The sequence below is a fragment of the Musa acuminata genome, chromosome BXJ2-9, assembly GCF_036884655.1.
Source record: "Musa acuminata AAA Group cultivar baxijiao chromosome BXJ2-9, Cavendish_Baxijiao_AAA, whole genome shotgun sequence".
Lineage (NCBI taxonomy): Eukaryota > Viridiplantae > Streptophyta > Magnoliopsida > Zingiberales > Musaceae > Musa > Musa acuminata.
Window position 1 is genome coordinate 27,098,337 of NC_088346.1, and position 14,906 is coordinate 27,113,242.

Genomic DNA, 14,906 nt, shown 5'->3' on the forward strand with positions numbered 1-14,906 from the left:
GATCTATCTCTATAGATTCTAATCCCCAAGGTATAGGATGCTTCCCCTAAGTCCTTCATGGAGAAATGTCTAGATAACTAAGTCTTTACTATGAAAAGCATTCCTACGTCATTCCCAATGATCAGGATGTCATCCACATATAACACCAAAAAGGTGATAGCGCTCCCACTTACCTTTCTGTACACACAAGGCTCATCTTCGTTCTTAACGAAGTCATAAGATCTGATTGCCTCATCAAATCTTATGTTCCAACTTCGGGAAGCTTGCTTTAGTCCATAAATGGATCTAAGCAACCTACACACCTTATCTGGGCAATTCTTGGACACGAATCCCTCAGGTTGCATCATATACACCTCCTCCTCGAGGTTCCCATTGAGGAATGTGGTTTTCACATTAATCTGCCAGATCTTATAATCATAGTGTGCTGCAATAGCCAATAGAATTCTGATGGATTTTAGCATTGCTACGGGTGAGAAGGTTTCGTCGTAGTCAACACCTTGCCTTTGACGATACCCCTTAGCCACTAGCATTGCTTTATAGGTCTCTACCTTTCCATCTACTCCAATCTTTTTCTTAAAGATCCACTTGCAACCGATGGGTACAATACCTTCGGGCGCATCAACTAGGTTCCAAACCTTATTATAGTACATAGAATCCATCTTAGAATTCATGGCTTCTTGCTACTTCCCGGAGTCTATACTCATAATAGCCTCCTCGTAGGTCTGAGGATCAATATCCTCAACATCCTCTCCTCTAATATGTCCCACATGTCTTAGGAGGATGAGATACTCTATCAGACCTACGTAAAGTTAAAACTTGTGTATTAGGTACCTGAACAGACTCGGGCTATAGAGTGGTGCTTGAGCTTAGTTCTCCAACCTCGCTCAACTCTATCATTCTCCTAGTGTCTCCGCCAAGAATGTGTTCCTTATCAAGGAACACTGTTGTCTTAGCTACAAAGACCTTTTGGTCCTCGAGATGATAGAAATAATACCCACAAGTTTCCTTGGGGTATCCCACAAATTTACATCGCTTTGTCCTTGATTCTAACTTATCGGGGTTGTGTCTTTTAACGTGGGCGGGGCAGCCCCAAATCTTTACAACTTTAAAATTAGGCTTCTTCTCTTTCCATATCTCATATGGTGTAGACACTACCGACTTAGTTGGAACTCTGTTCAGAAGGTAAGCTGCAGTTTTTATGGCATATCCCTAGAATGAGATGGGTAGGTCAGCGAAACTCATCATGGACCGTACCATGTCTAATAACATATAATTTCTCCTTTCAGAGGCCCCATTGAGCTGAGGTGTATAAGGAGGTGTCCATTAGGATAATAGCCCATGGTCCTTGAGCAACTGAGTAAACTCTGTACTTAAGTACTCACCTCCTTGATCTGATCAAAGAGTTTTGATACTCTTTCTAGTTTGGTTCTCCACCTCATTCTTATACTCTCTGAATTTCTCAAAGGCCTCAGACTTGTACTTCATTAAGTACACATATCCATACCTTGAGAAATCATCAATAAATGTAATGAAGTAGGAGTAACCTCCAATGGCATGAGTTGACATGGGTCCACATACATCACTATGTATGAGTTCCAACAACTCAGTGGCTCTCTCTCCAATTCCACTAAATGGAGAGTTGGTCAGTTTTCCACAAATGCAAGGCTCACAAGTTGCATATGACACATAGTCGAATGGATCTAGATATCCATCATTTAGCAACTTTTGAATCCTTCTTTCATGGATGTGACCTAGCCTACAATGCCACAGGTATGCACTGTTCAACTCATCTTGTTTCCTTTTGGACACATTTACATTCATGATATGTGGAGTAGTGTCTAACATAAATAAACCATTATGCAATGTTCCTTTCGTGATGATCTTATCATCTAATAATATCGAACAACCATTGTTCTCAAAAACATATTTATATCCATTAACTGTTAAAAATGAAATGGAGATAATATTTTTGATAATAGAAGGAACAAAATAACATGCATCTAATGCAATAAAAGCTCCACTAGGCAAATGTAGGGCGACCTCGCCAACAGCTACTACAGCAACTTTTGCTCCATTACCCATCTTGAGGTCCATCTCGCCTCTCTCTAGTCTCCTAGGCCTTGCCAGAACCTGCAACGAATTGCATATATGATAAGCACTACCGATATCCAATACCCATGTGTTATCATAAGAGTCTGACAAATGGAGACTGATCATGAATGTACCTGAAGCTTCATCAAGCTTTTGTTTCGCCCTTTTTGCAAGGTACTCTTTGCAGTTTCTCTTCCAGTGCCCATCTTTACCACAGTGGAAGCACTGGCCTTTGTCCTTTGCTGGGTCTTTCTTAGCAACCTTTGCTTTACTTGGTTTGCCCTTGCCCTTTCTCTTCTTAAGGGACCTTTCTGTTTTCCTTTTCTTTTTGGTCTTACCAGTGTAGAGAATTGGCTTCTCTTTCTTAATAGTACTCTCTGCCTCCCTCAACATATTGAGGAGCTCTAGGAGAGTCACCTCAAGCTTGTTCATATTAAAATTCATTATGAATTGTGAAAAGGAATCTGGTAGGGACTTAAGCACAATGTCCATACACAAGTTATCCTCTAGGACCATTCCTAGACCTGTGAGTTTCTCTATCCACTCAATCATCTTTAGGACATGGTTCTAAACTGGTGTCCCCTCAGTCATCCTAACGCGGAAGAGGCACTTGGATATCTCATATCGCTGAGTCCTTCCCTGTTCCTCAAACAATTTACGGACATGTAGGAGAATGGATCTGGCATCCATCTTTTCATGTTGTCTCTGTAACTCAGGAGTCATAGAGCCCAACATATAGCACTGAGCAAGAGTGGATTCATCAATGTACTTCACGTAGCGAGCGATCTCATCCTCGTTTGCCCCTTCTTCGGGCGTAGGCATCACTGTATCAATGACGTACATGATTTTCTCCGCTGTGAGAACAATTCTCAAGTTACGGAGCCAATCCGTATAATTTAGACCAGTGAGGCGGTTGACATCAAGTATGCCACACAAGAAATAAACTGTAAAGATATGGACTTCTATCTTAATATGCTCCCACTATTTTACTAATGAGTCACATGACACCCTCAGCACGTGAAACGGAAGTCTCCGGCAGACTTCTAGTGGGGATCAGGATCCAATCAGCATCTTAGTGTAACCTCGAGGGACTCGACCAATCACACTAAGTCTAAAAGGTAGGCAATTCTTGCCGATCACAACTCCTTGTGATTCCTGTCCTGTTTGGCCTCCGAATCACCATGGCCTCGAGGGACTCGACCAACCATGATGCTCGGTTAAGTCAACACCTTCGTTACAAGATGAGTCTGATTTGATGATATACCCTCGAGGGACTCGACCAAGCATACCATGCCCTCAGGTCACCGGTGACATCTCTATGTCGTAAGCAAGATAGCGAATCGCGATATAGGTGAGTCTCGAGGGACTCGACCAACTCAACCTACACCGGGAATCGGTTCCTACTTATAACGATGAAAGGCCACGTGGGTCAATCTAATTGCCTCACGTTTACCGACTTAATATTATCGAGAGATATTTCTATGATTTGGTCTCCTAATATGACATGTCACACATATATAATATATATCTACATCGAATGCAAATATATATACATATCTAGTATGTGTATAAGCAATCACACCAGATGATCATGGACCACAACCTAATATGATTAGGCCCGAGCCAGTAGGCTTAATCACTCACATCAAGATCTATGCATGCAACGATGCATCTCCATGCCCTGTGATCGTCCATCTCGTCCTCGTCGGTTCCATCGACATCTTGATGCATCTTCATGCATCACGATCGTCCGTCTCGGGGGTCCCGCTATCGTATCCACGCTCCCGCTGTACCTCCTCATGTGATTACAACTTAATCATAGGCACGCAGGCCCGACAATAAACGAGAAATATAATGGAGGCACGCAGACCTCAATAATAATAATCACAAGTACACACATCACACGGTCCATGATCATCCGTCCACACATCATACAACACATATATAAATAATCATCGTCATGTAGGACTACTAGATAATTATAAAAAATAATAATCAACTAAACCTTTTAATTAATAAGTATTTTATGAAATCAGGGACATATAGGGAATTTTAGAATTTATAGGGGTATTTTTGTAATTTGGACATAAGACAGAAACTAGAATTTCTCAAATTCCAAAGGGTAAAACTATCTTTTTCCCAAAAAACCCTAATGCCCTACTCCCCTCTACTGCCGCCGCCACCCTGTTGGCGGCAGCCTGTGCTGCGAGGCGAGGGTGCTGCCCTCGCCTGCAAGCGGCACGCCCGTTGGCGGTGCTATCGCTGCAGGTGGGCGCCCTTGCGGGCGGTTCTACCGGCATTGCTACCCCTGCAGGTTGGCACCCCTACGGGCGACGCCGCCTCCACTGGTGGTTCTGCCCGTGGGGCATCGCCCGCAGGCGGTGCTGTCCCGACAGGCGGCCACCCCTACGGGGGGGTTTCGCCCGCGGGAGCAGCGGCGGCAGGCGCCGCTGCCCGGCTGTAACGGACAAACTTCTAGAACAAGATGTTGGATGTAATGCTTATGTTTGTTCGTTGTCTTTTGGCATGTTTATACCTTTTACAACAGGTAGAGGGGCGGTCGAAGGCTGAATAGTCCCATGTTAGTTGGGTTGGTGGCCTCTTTAGGCTTGTAAATAAAGGTTGTGTCATGTGGACACGTGCGAGAGCTTTTCGGTCTGTAATGGACCATTTTACCCTTTGTTGTGCAACTATTCAGAGCTTGTAAAGTATGTTTGTAATTTGCATTGTCTATGAAGTGTTTTTCGGACATGTTTGCTTGTGGATCCCGATTGAAGCGTTCTCTTTAACCCGTTCTCTCTTTTGTTGGTCCTAAGGGACAATGGAAGGCTTCGGGGAGGCTGACCTTTGCGGACGGACGCGCGAGGGTGCCGCACGCCTTAGGCAAAACCAGCTAAGGTCGTGACATTATGGTATCAGAGCGGGACAAGCACTCATAGAAACACTTGACATGCAAACGTGGGGGACCTAGCGGGGCTGCGTTGAGGGCAATCAGCACACGCGCGACCGTTTGAGGGAAAACGGGCATGGAGATGTAGGGAAAAGAGTCGCTCAAAGGAGCAAGCATCTAAGATTGGCATTCAAAGGAATGGCCAACCCTTCGCGCAAGAGGCACCACGAGAACAGGCAAGCTTGGAAGAATTTGGAGCACACAGGGATGGCTGAGTTTGAGCTATGGCTCAACGTTGACAATTATACTTGATGGTGCTCTAGGCAAGCGAGGCGCTTGGCAAGAATGAGACCATGCAAGGTGGAATGAGTTGCTCAACGACCAAAAGAGTTATGCAAAGCTCACAAAGGTGAGGGGAATTGCTAACTCGAAGAATTTGGTACTCATGCATGGGCTTGTATGCGGACGATGGAATGTTCGTGGCCATCCCAAGGCGACCGAAACTCGGCGCCATGGAGCATTGAAACTTTCTCTTCGGCATGTGAAGGATACGTCCGTCGGAGGCTAAAGTGTGCAACGAGTTCAGCATGTTGCTAGGCCTTGAGGGGTGCAGCGGAGGCTGTATTGACATGAAGTCGCAATCTAGCAAGTGCATTTGCAGGAGGCAGAATAGTGCACAGTTTGTTCAACAGTTCGGAGTAGTCCAAGGGGATGGTGGTCTCCAAAACGAAGAGAGATGTTGCTCCAACGGGATAGTTATCCAGGAGGGATAAGTCTCGGCTCTCCAGAGGGAGAATCATGTGACATGGACCTCACATGTTGAGGAGGAGTACCTCAACAAACAACAACTCCACGAAGCTCGATGGACTGAGCAAGCGGTGAGGAGTCGTCGCATGATCTCGCTTGAGAGAATGCATTGGTGGATGCATTGCGAGATCAAGTGGGGGAGTGACCTAAAGCAACTTATGAAGGTACACTTGGAGTCGATGTGGAGATCGGACTCAAGGGAGGGCTGACCCGTGGAATGGTGGGCGCGAGGGCCACCATCGACTCAATGTAAAAACGAGGAGCGGAGCAACTTGGGTGTAACTTGGCGAAGTACCCAAGCCGCATGAAGGGAGCCAGCATAGAAGTTGGAACATGGAGCAGATGCACAGTGCTTTCCTTAGACAGAGGTCAAGGACATGAACTCTTGTATAGGCAAGAGTAGGATCATGTTGTTCCATGGGTCCTTCTTTCTGACGGAGCGGACTCATCTTGCATGGTGCCAAAGACGAAGGGAGCTTCGCGGCACATGCACCTTAACTCGGAGAAGCATTTGATGGAGGAACTAAGGCGACTCAATTTGCGGAGGCGAAGTTGGGTTCAGAAGGGCCTTAGCACGAGGCAAGAGGACACAGAGGCGGGTACTCTTGAAGAATATGCCACAGTGTTGCCATTTGAGTTGCTATGAAGGAAGCAGTGCGTAGCGGAGATTGTGCTGGTAGGGGCAGAGGCCTAGGATCCAGACAATGGTGCACAGATTACAGTGAAGTCGGTGGACTTCGAGAGCTACTAGGCGACGGACTGTCTTAGAGCGGTGCTTCATCTAGGTGTGACCCAGGAGTGGGTGGATGAAGGTCGATTGCTAAAGGAGCGAACAAAATCGAAGGTGGAAGGGACCCTGCGATGTATTGGCAGAGGCCACACATGGAGGGTTCACAATTCGAGTTTATTCCACAAGGATCAGAATGCAATGGAGATATCACCAGGAGGCGAGATGGTGCAGCGGATCGTGGTGGAACAGTTCGTGGCAATGCGATACACACAATCTGTCCCGTGAGGGATGAGATCATATGGAGGTATGATCGGGAGCTACTGGGAGCTCAGCTTAGGTGAACAACACGACGGCAAGAAGGGCTATGGATTCAAAGAGTGAAGGCCATGGTACCGCAGAGGCGGGTCTTCCGGGCGTGCACCGAATTTTGCATCGGATGAAAACCTTGGTCATCAGCATATGGGGGCTAGGTTCCACCAAGGGAAAAGTTCGAATGCAAGTACCAGTGAGTTCCATGGGAGGGACTTGATCATGCAGAGGTATGATCGAAGCAGCTGGAGAGTTGGACTTCTCCAGAGCTCATATTCGCTTAAGGGAGCCCGACAAGTCAGAGGACAAGGTCGAGTAAGCGAACGTTGCTACCAAGGAAGCTAAGGAGAATAGAATCGGTGCAAACTCTACAACGTGATGGCAGAGGCCATGCATGGGAGTTGCAGTCTGTCTTTCCATCGACCAAACAGACTGCTTGGAGAACACAGAGGTGTTGAAGCAGGAGGTCGAAAGGGGCGAGGAAGCGACGATGAGTCCAGAGGGACTTAGCTACCCAAAATCAAGCATCAGTTAGAATGGAGGTGGACTCAGAGGAGTGCCATGGAGACATCTCTACTGATTGTGAAGAAAAGGGATACAGAGGCGAGGCGACGGATAGTAGGGCCATGGGCATGGCAGCGCCATGGTACCGCAGAGGCGGGACTTCTGTGCAAGTCATTGATCCCTTGCTCTCATGGAGGGAGAGCGCTTGGTCGTGAAAGGGGCCGAGGAGGTGGAGCATGCAGAGGCAATCTCCAAGTACCGAGACAAGGCTGAAGGGCAGAGGCCAAGAAACTTCGTAAGACCGGTGTCAATAAGTTTCTCATCAAGATAGCCGTAAGTGAAGGACTTGGGGTCATGCAAGAGTACACGACCAAGGAACGAAGCAGGCAGTACGCGGTGCTGTACCTTTGCTACTCAGTGGAGTAGGCGGCAGGGTTGATGGAGAAGACGGTACAATCCCAGAGGCGACCTCATCTATCAGAGAATTACTCCAAGTTGGGGTGAAAACTTCATGCATTCCAGAAGTTCGATGGCATTGAGAAGGTGAATCACAGTAACTAACTCAACGCAAGGAGTGCAAACACTTCAAGTGCTTCAGAAGTGTGAGCAAAGAGCAAGCGAAGGCCAGTAACCAGCTCGATGCATGAAGTACAACCTCGAGGAGGCGGGCGAAGTCAAGTAACTTTTGCCTTCTCAACTCTTAAGAGAATGGGCGAAACCGAGTACCACAATTCTCTTATCTATCCAGCAGAGGAGCGCTGCACAAGTTCAAAGACCCTTCGAAGATAATGGAAGACAATAGTTGTCAAATCCTCACCAACGGTGATCAGTGCTACTGAGAGTAGATTGTCCGCCTCATTTCCCAACGAAATGCCAATCGAAAGCGGAAGTGATGCGAACCTACTTGGATGTGACAACTAACTGAAAGAAGAGTCAATGAGCAGATTTTGTGGAGGAAGGACCCAAAACTTCAGAAGTTTGCGAGGCGATGCTCGTTAAAGCTCCAACAAGCATCCACCCAGTTCAAGCAGCATGTGGAAATTTTGAGAGACTGGCGCAGTAAGGATGGTCTTTTCCTTCATTTGGTGGATCCGCAGGAATCAACGAGGATCAATACAACTCAGCCAACCCCACACCAGAGTCAGAGTCATTGGCGAGTTGAAGCAACATGGCAGATCAAAGGTTCGACTACTCAGAAACAACAACGGAGAGCAGTTGGGAGCCAAGAGGCGCATTGCAGCTGGAGCAGAAGATTGAAGACTCAGCAAAGGCGAAGAGTTACAGTGTTCACAAAGGCTTCGACGAGGACGTCGAAGGGATAAGTGGGGGAGAATGTAACGGACAAACTTCTAGAACAAGATGTTGGATGTAATGCTTATGTCTGTCCGTTGTCTTTTGGCATGTTTATACCTTGTACAGTAGGTAGAGGGGCGGCTGAAGGCTGAATAGTCCCATGTTAGTTGGGTTGGTGGCCTCTTTAGGCTTGTAAATAAAGGTTGTGTCATGTGGACACGTGCGAGAGCTTTTCGATCTGTAATGGACCATTTTACCCTTTGTTGCGCAACTATTCAGAGCTTGTAAAGTCTGTTTGTAATTTGCATTGTCTATGAAGTGTTTTTCGGACATGTTTGCTTGTGGATCCCGATTGAGGCGTTCTCTTTAACCCGTTCTCTCTTTCGGGGAGGCTAACCTTTGCGGACGGACGCGCGAGGGTGCCGCACGCCTTAGGCAAAACCAGCTAAGGTCGTGACACGGTGGCGCCTCACCCCACGGGAGAAGCGGCCGCAGGCACCTCTGCCTGCGGGCACCCAGTCCAACCGGACGCAAGCCTGCTGCAAGTAGGCCGCCGACCGGCTGCTACAGACACAGCCCCTGTGCTGCCCGCCTTCGGCTGCGCTGCACGCACGCAGATCGAGGGCAGCAACTGTTGCTGCCCTTCCTTGTTTTTCCGTCAACGATTTTGACGTCAAAATTTTTCCTAAACACAACACACGCAGTTCAAAACCAATCATTCGCACGAACAACCTGGCTCTGATACCACTGTTGGGAAATCTTGGGGCGACATCATATACGTAGTGGAAGAACAAGAAAACAAAATCCCTGATTCCCAAAAAGATGTTCGTCGTCGTGCGAAGATTGGTGCGCAAAATCCACGAAACTTAAAACTGCGTATAGAGTAGATTGTGTTACCTAGGGAGATTGTATATACCTGTTTCCTTGCAGATCCTTAGGAGAGGGTGAAGGAGGTCAAGCGTCCTTCTCTCTAGCGGTGATCCACACAGCAGGGTTGCAACGACACTCCTCAAAACTCCAGGCCTGCTCTGAGGTGGAGAGGGAGAGGAGAATAGGAAAGGCAAGCAAAGGCTCAAGCCTATGAGGCTCTGAATCCCTCCTATTTATAGATGTCCCCTGTCAAACCCTAATGGGTCCTACCCTTGTGGGTATTGGATCTGCATCCAATAAGACAAGGGCTCCGTCGGATATCTCATATCCGAACCTCAACTCATCGCAATGCCTACCATATGTGTGTGACCCTCTAGGCCCAATATCGAGCTGGCCGTGAGTCATACCCGTCAGAACTCCTTCTAACTCAGTGAATTATTATCTCTGTAATAATTCACTCGACTCATCGAATACGGACGTACTAGGCCACTACGTCGTAGTCCCCAAACGATACAGGGGAATCCAATCCATTGGACCTATCTGTCCTCAGTTACCGTATACCTATAGTCCCTCATCCATCTAATATCCCAGAGACCGTATATCGAGCATGGTGTTGTCAGACCCATACGGTTTCTACTCGAGTCTCGCTCTAATTGGATTCTCCCGGAGAACTCTTTCTCTCTCAACCCGAATGACCCTGGCTAGGGATTTGTCTGAGCAAAAACACATGGGATATTCCTCTCATGACGCTGAGAGAGGATGATCCTCTATCGACACTCAATAGCCCTCGTAAGGTCGACTACCACTCCCAATGACCAGTTGTACTAGATCTGGGACAGCCAAACCTATAAATCTAGTATCAAAGAGTGGATCACTCATACAGAACATCCTTGGTGTCTCAAGTCTAATGACCAGATACACCACTAGGACTACGGAATCGTTGTCTGACAATAAGGCATCATCAACCATCCAGCATTCCGTAAGCGGATCAATCAGTGAACTCATTCTCCAATGAGCACATGTACTATATCCCTAGTGTCCCTACACGAGCAACTATGAGACCAGCTGCATCCATCATATAGACGGGTATACAGCACACCAGTCTGTCTGGTTATCACGATGTCCCTCTCGAGTAACCTATGACCGGGATTATTTAGGATATGTGTTTAAAGGTGAATCGATCTCATTATTATGATCTCATCATGATCCGATTCCCATTGCACAAATCCAAGGACATCACAATATATATATGCATTTCTGCAATAGTTATAAAGTGATATACGTCAAAATATAATAAGCAAAAAGATTTTGTATCAAGTCACACGTGCCATCACTCACGTGATTGGCTTGTTGGGCACCTATGACTAGCACTAGATCTGGGATAGTCAAACCTATAAGTGTGGTATCAAAGAGTGGAGCACTCATATAGGACATCCTTGGTGTCTCATGTCTAAGGACCAGATACACCACTAGGACTACGGAATCGCTGTCTAACAATAAGGCATCAACAACCATCCAGCATTCCGTAAGCGGATCGATCAGTGAACTCATTCTCTAATGAGCACCTGTATTGTTTCCCTAGTGTCCCTACACGAGCAGCTATGAGACCAACTGCATCCATCATATGGACGGGTATACAACACACCAGTCTGTTCGGTTATCACGATGTCTCTCTCAAGTAACCTATGACCGGGATTATTTATGATATGTGTTTAAAGGTGAATCGATCTCATTATCGTGATCTCATCACGATCCGATTCTCATTGCACAAAACCAAGGACATCACAATATATATATGCATTTATGCAATAGTTATAAAGTGATATACGCCAAAATATAATAAGAAAAAAGATTCTGTATCAAGTCATACGTGCGATCACTCACGTGATTGGCTTGTTGGGCACCTATGACTAGCAATCTCCTACTTGACCCAAAGCCAATCACCTATGTGTCTGATCCCCATCAGACCCCTGTGACGCTCAAAGACAATCTGAGACAACGGCTTTGTCAATGGATCTGCAATGCTATATTCGGATGGAACTCTTTCCACTACTATATCTCCTCGGGTTACGATCTCTTTGATATAAGCTGGAACCTCCTCAGAACACTTCTAATGAGACCCGGGTTCCCTTATTTGAGTAATCGCCCCATAATTATCGCAATATAAGGAAGTCGGCTCCTCGCTACTCGGCACGACTCCCAAATCTGTGATGAACTTCTTCACCCAGACTCTCTCCTTTGCTACATCTGATGCAACAATGTACTCCGCCTCTGTGGTCGAGTCAGCAGTAGTATCTGTTGGGAAATCTTGGGGGCGACATCACATACGCAGCGGAAGAACAAGAAAATAAAATCCCCGATTCCCAAAAAGATGTTCATCGTCGTGCGAAGATTGGTGCGCAAAATCCACAAAACTCAAAACTGTGTATAGAGTAGATTGTGTTACCTAGGGAGATTGTATATCCCTATTTCGTTACAGATCATTAGGAGAGGGTGAAGGAGGTCAAGCGTCCTCCTCTCTAGCGGTGATCCACACAGCAGGGTTACGACGATGCTCCTCAAAACTCCAAGCCTACTCTGAGGTGGAGAGGGAGAGGAGAATAGGAAAGGCAAGCAAAGACTCTAGCCTATGAGGCTCTAAATCCCTCCTATTTATAGAGGTCCCTTGTCAAACCCTAATGGGTCCTCCCCTAGTGGGTATTGGATCTGTATCCAATAAGACAAGGGCTCCATCGGATATCTCATATCCAAACCTCTACTCATCGCAATGCCTACCATATATGTGTGACCCTCTAGGCCCAATATCGAGCTGGCCGTGAGTCATACTTGTCAAAACTCCTTCTAACTCAGCGAATTATTATCTCTGTAATAATTCACTCGACTCATCGACTACAGACGTACTAGGCCACTACGTCGTAGTCCCCAAACGATACAAGGGAATCCAATCCATTGGACCTGTCTGTCCTCAGTTACCGTGTACCTATAGTCCCTCATCCATCTAATATCCCAGAGACCGTATATCGAGCATGGTGCTGTCAGACCCATACGGTTTCTACTCGAGTCTCGCTCTAATCGGATTCTCCCGAAGAACTCTTTCTCTCTCAACCCGAATGACCCTGGCCAGGGATTTGTCTGAGCAAGAACACATGGGATATTCCTCTCATGACGCTGAGAGTGGATGATCCTCTATCGACACTCAATAGCCCTCGTAAGGTCGACTACCACTCTCAATGACCAGCTGTACTAGATCTAGGACAGCCAAACCTATAAGTCTGGTATCAAAGAGTGGAGCACTCATACAGGACATCCTTGGTGTCTCAAGTCTAAGGACCAAATACACCACTAGGACTATGGAATCGATGTTTGACAATAAGGCATCATCAACCATCCAGCATTTCGTAAGCGGATCAATTAGTGAACTCATTCTCCAATGAGCACCTGTACTGCATCCCTAGTGTCCCTACACGAGCAGCTATGAGACCAACTGCATCCATCATATGGACGGGTATACAGCACACCAGTCTGTCCGGTTATCACGTTGTCCCTCTCGAGTAACCTATGATCGGGATTATTTATGATATGTGTTTAAAGGTGAATCGATCTCATTATCGTGATCTTATCACGATCTGATTCCCATTGCACAAATCCAAGGACATCACAATATATATATGCATTTATGCAATAGTTATAAAGTGATATACGCCAAAATATAATAAGCAAAAAGATTCTGTATCAAGTCATACGTGCCATCACTCACATGATTGGCTTGCTGGGCACCTATGACTAGCAGTTAATGGATACAATCACAACTTCTCCACTCCAAGAAATCCTCAACAAAATGGAGTAGTTGAAAGAAAAACTAGAAACCAACAAGAAATGGCAAGAACTATGTTAAATGAACATAGTCTACCCAAGTATTTTTGGGTCGAAGCCGTGAATACGGCTTGCTACATCATGAATAGGGTTCTAATAAGACCGTCTTCATCAAAAACTCCCTATGAATTATGGAATAACGAAAAACCAAATGTTTCTTATTTTAAAGTTTTCGGTTGCAAATGCTTTATTTTGAATGAAAATGATGCCTTAAGAAAATTTGATGCTAAATCCGATGAAGGCATCTTTCTTGGTTACTCTTTCGTTTCTAAGGCTTTTCATGTTTTTAACAAGAGAGCCTTAATTATAGAAGAGTCTATTCATGTAGTTTTTAATGAAATTTTTGATTTAAAGAAAAATGATTTTGATGATGATGTTGGTTTTGATAATTTGAATTTAAATGAACCCCCTCCTCAAAATAGCAACTTAGATGCATCTTCTTCCGAAATTTCCTTACTCAAGGAATGGAAGTATATGGATGTTCATCTAAAGGAGCTAATTATAGTAGATACATCAAAAGGGGTTCAAACTCGTTCTTCTTTCAAGAATTTTTGTGCTAACGCCGCCTTCCTTTCTCAAATCGAACCAAAATGCATTGACGAAGCCTTAAAATATGATTTTGGGTCATTGCAATGCAAGAGGAATTGAACCAATTTGAGAGGAATGAGGTATGGAAGCTTGTTCCTAGACCCAGTGACTATTTAGTCATTGGTACTAAATGAGTCTTTAGAAACAAGTAAAACGAATGCGGTATCGTGGTTAGAAACAATGCTAGATTAGTGGCCAAAGGTTTCAACCAAGAAGAAGGTATCGACTACGAAGAAACCTTCACTCCTGTGGTAAGATTAGAAGCCATTAGAATGCTCCTTGCCTATGCTAGTAGTAATAACTTTAAACTATTTCAAATGGACGTCAAAAGTGCCTTCTTGAATGATTTTATTTCCAAAGAAGTATATGTCGAACAACCTCCTGGATTTGAAAACTCTTTTCTTCCTAATCATGTATTCAAATTGACTAAGGCTCTCTATGGCTTGAAACAGGCTCCTAGAGCTTGGTATGAAAGGCTTAGTTCCTTTCTTATTTTAAATAATTTTACCAAAGGCAAGGTTGATACTACATTGTTTATCAAACACTTTGAAAATAATTTTCTTATTGTGTAAATTTATGTTGACAATATTATTTTTGGTTCTTCGGATGAATTACTATGTGAATTATTTGCCAAATGTATGAGTCACGAATTTGAAATGAGTTTAATGGGTGAATTAACTTTCTTTTTAGGATTACAAATCAAACAACTTAGTGATGGTATATTTCTTAACCAATCTAAATATACATTAGAATTGTTAAAACGATTTAACATGAATAATTCAAAAGCGATAAACACCCCTATGAGTACTTCGACTAAGTTAGATATGGATAAAAATAGTAAAAATTTCGATCAAAAAATATATAGGGGAATGATAGGTAGTCTACTCTACCTCACCATAACTAGACCAGACATCATGTTTAGTGTAGGACTTTGCGCTAGATTTCAATCTA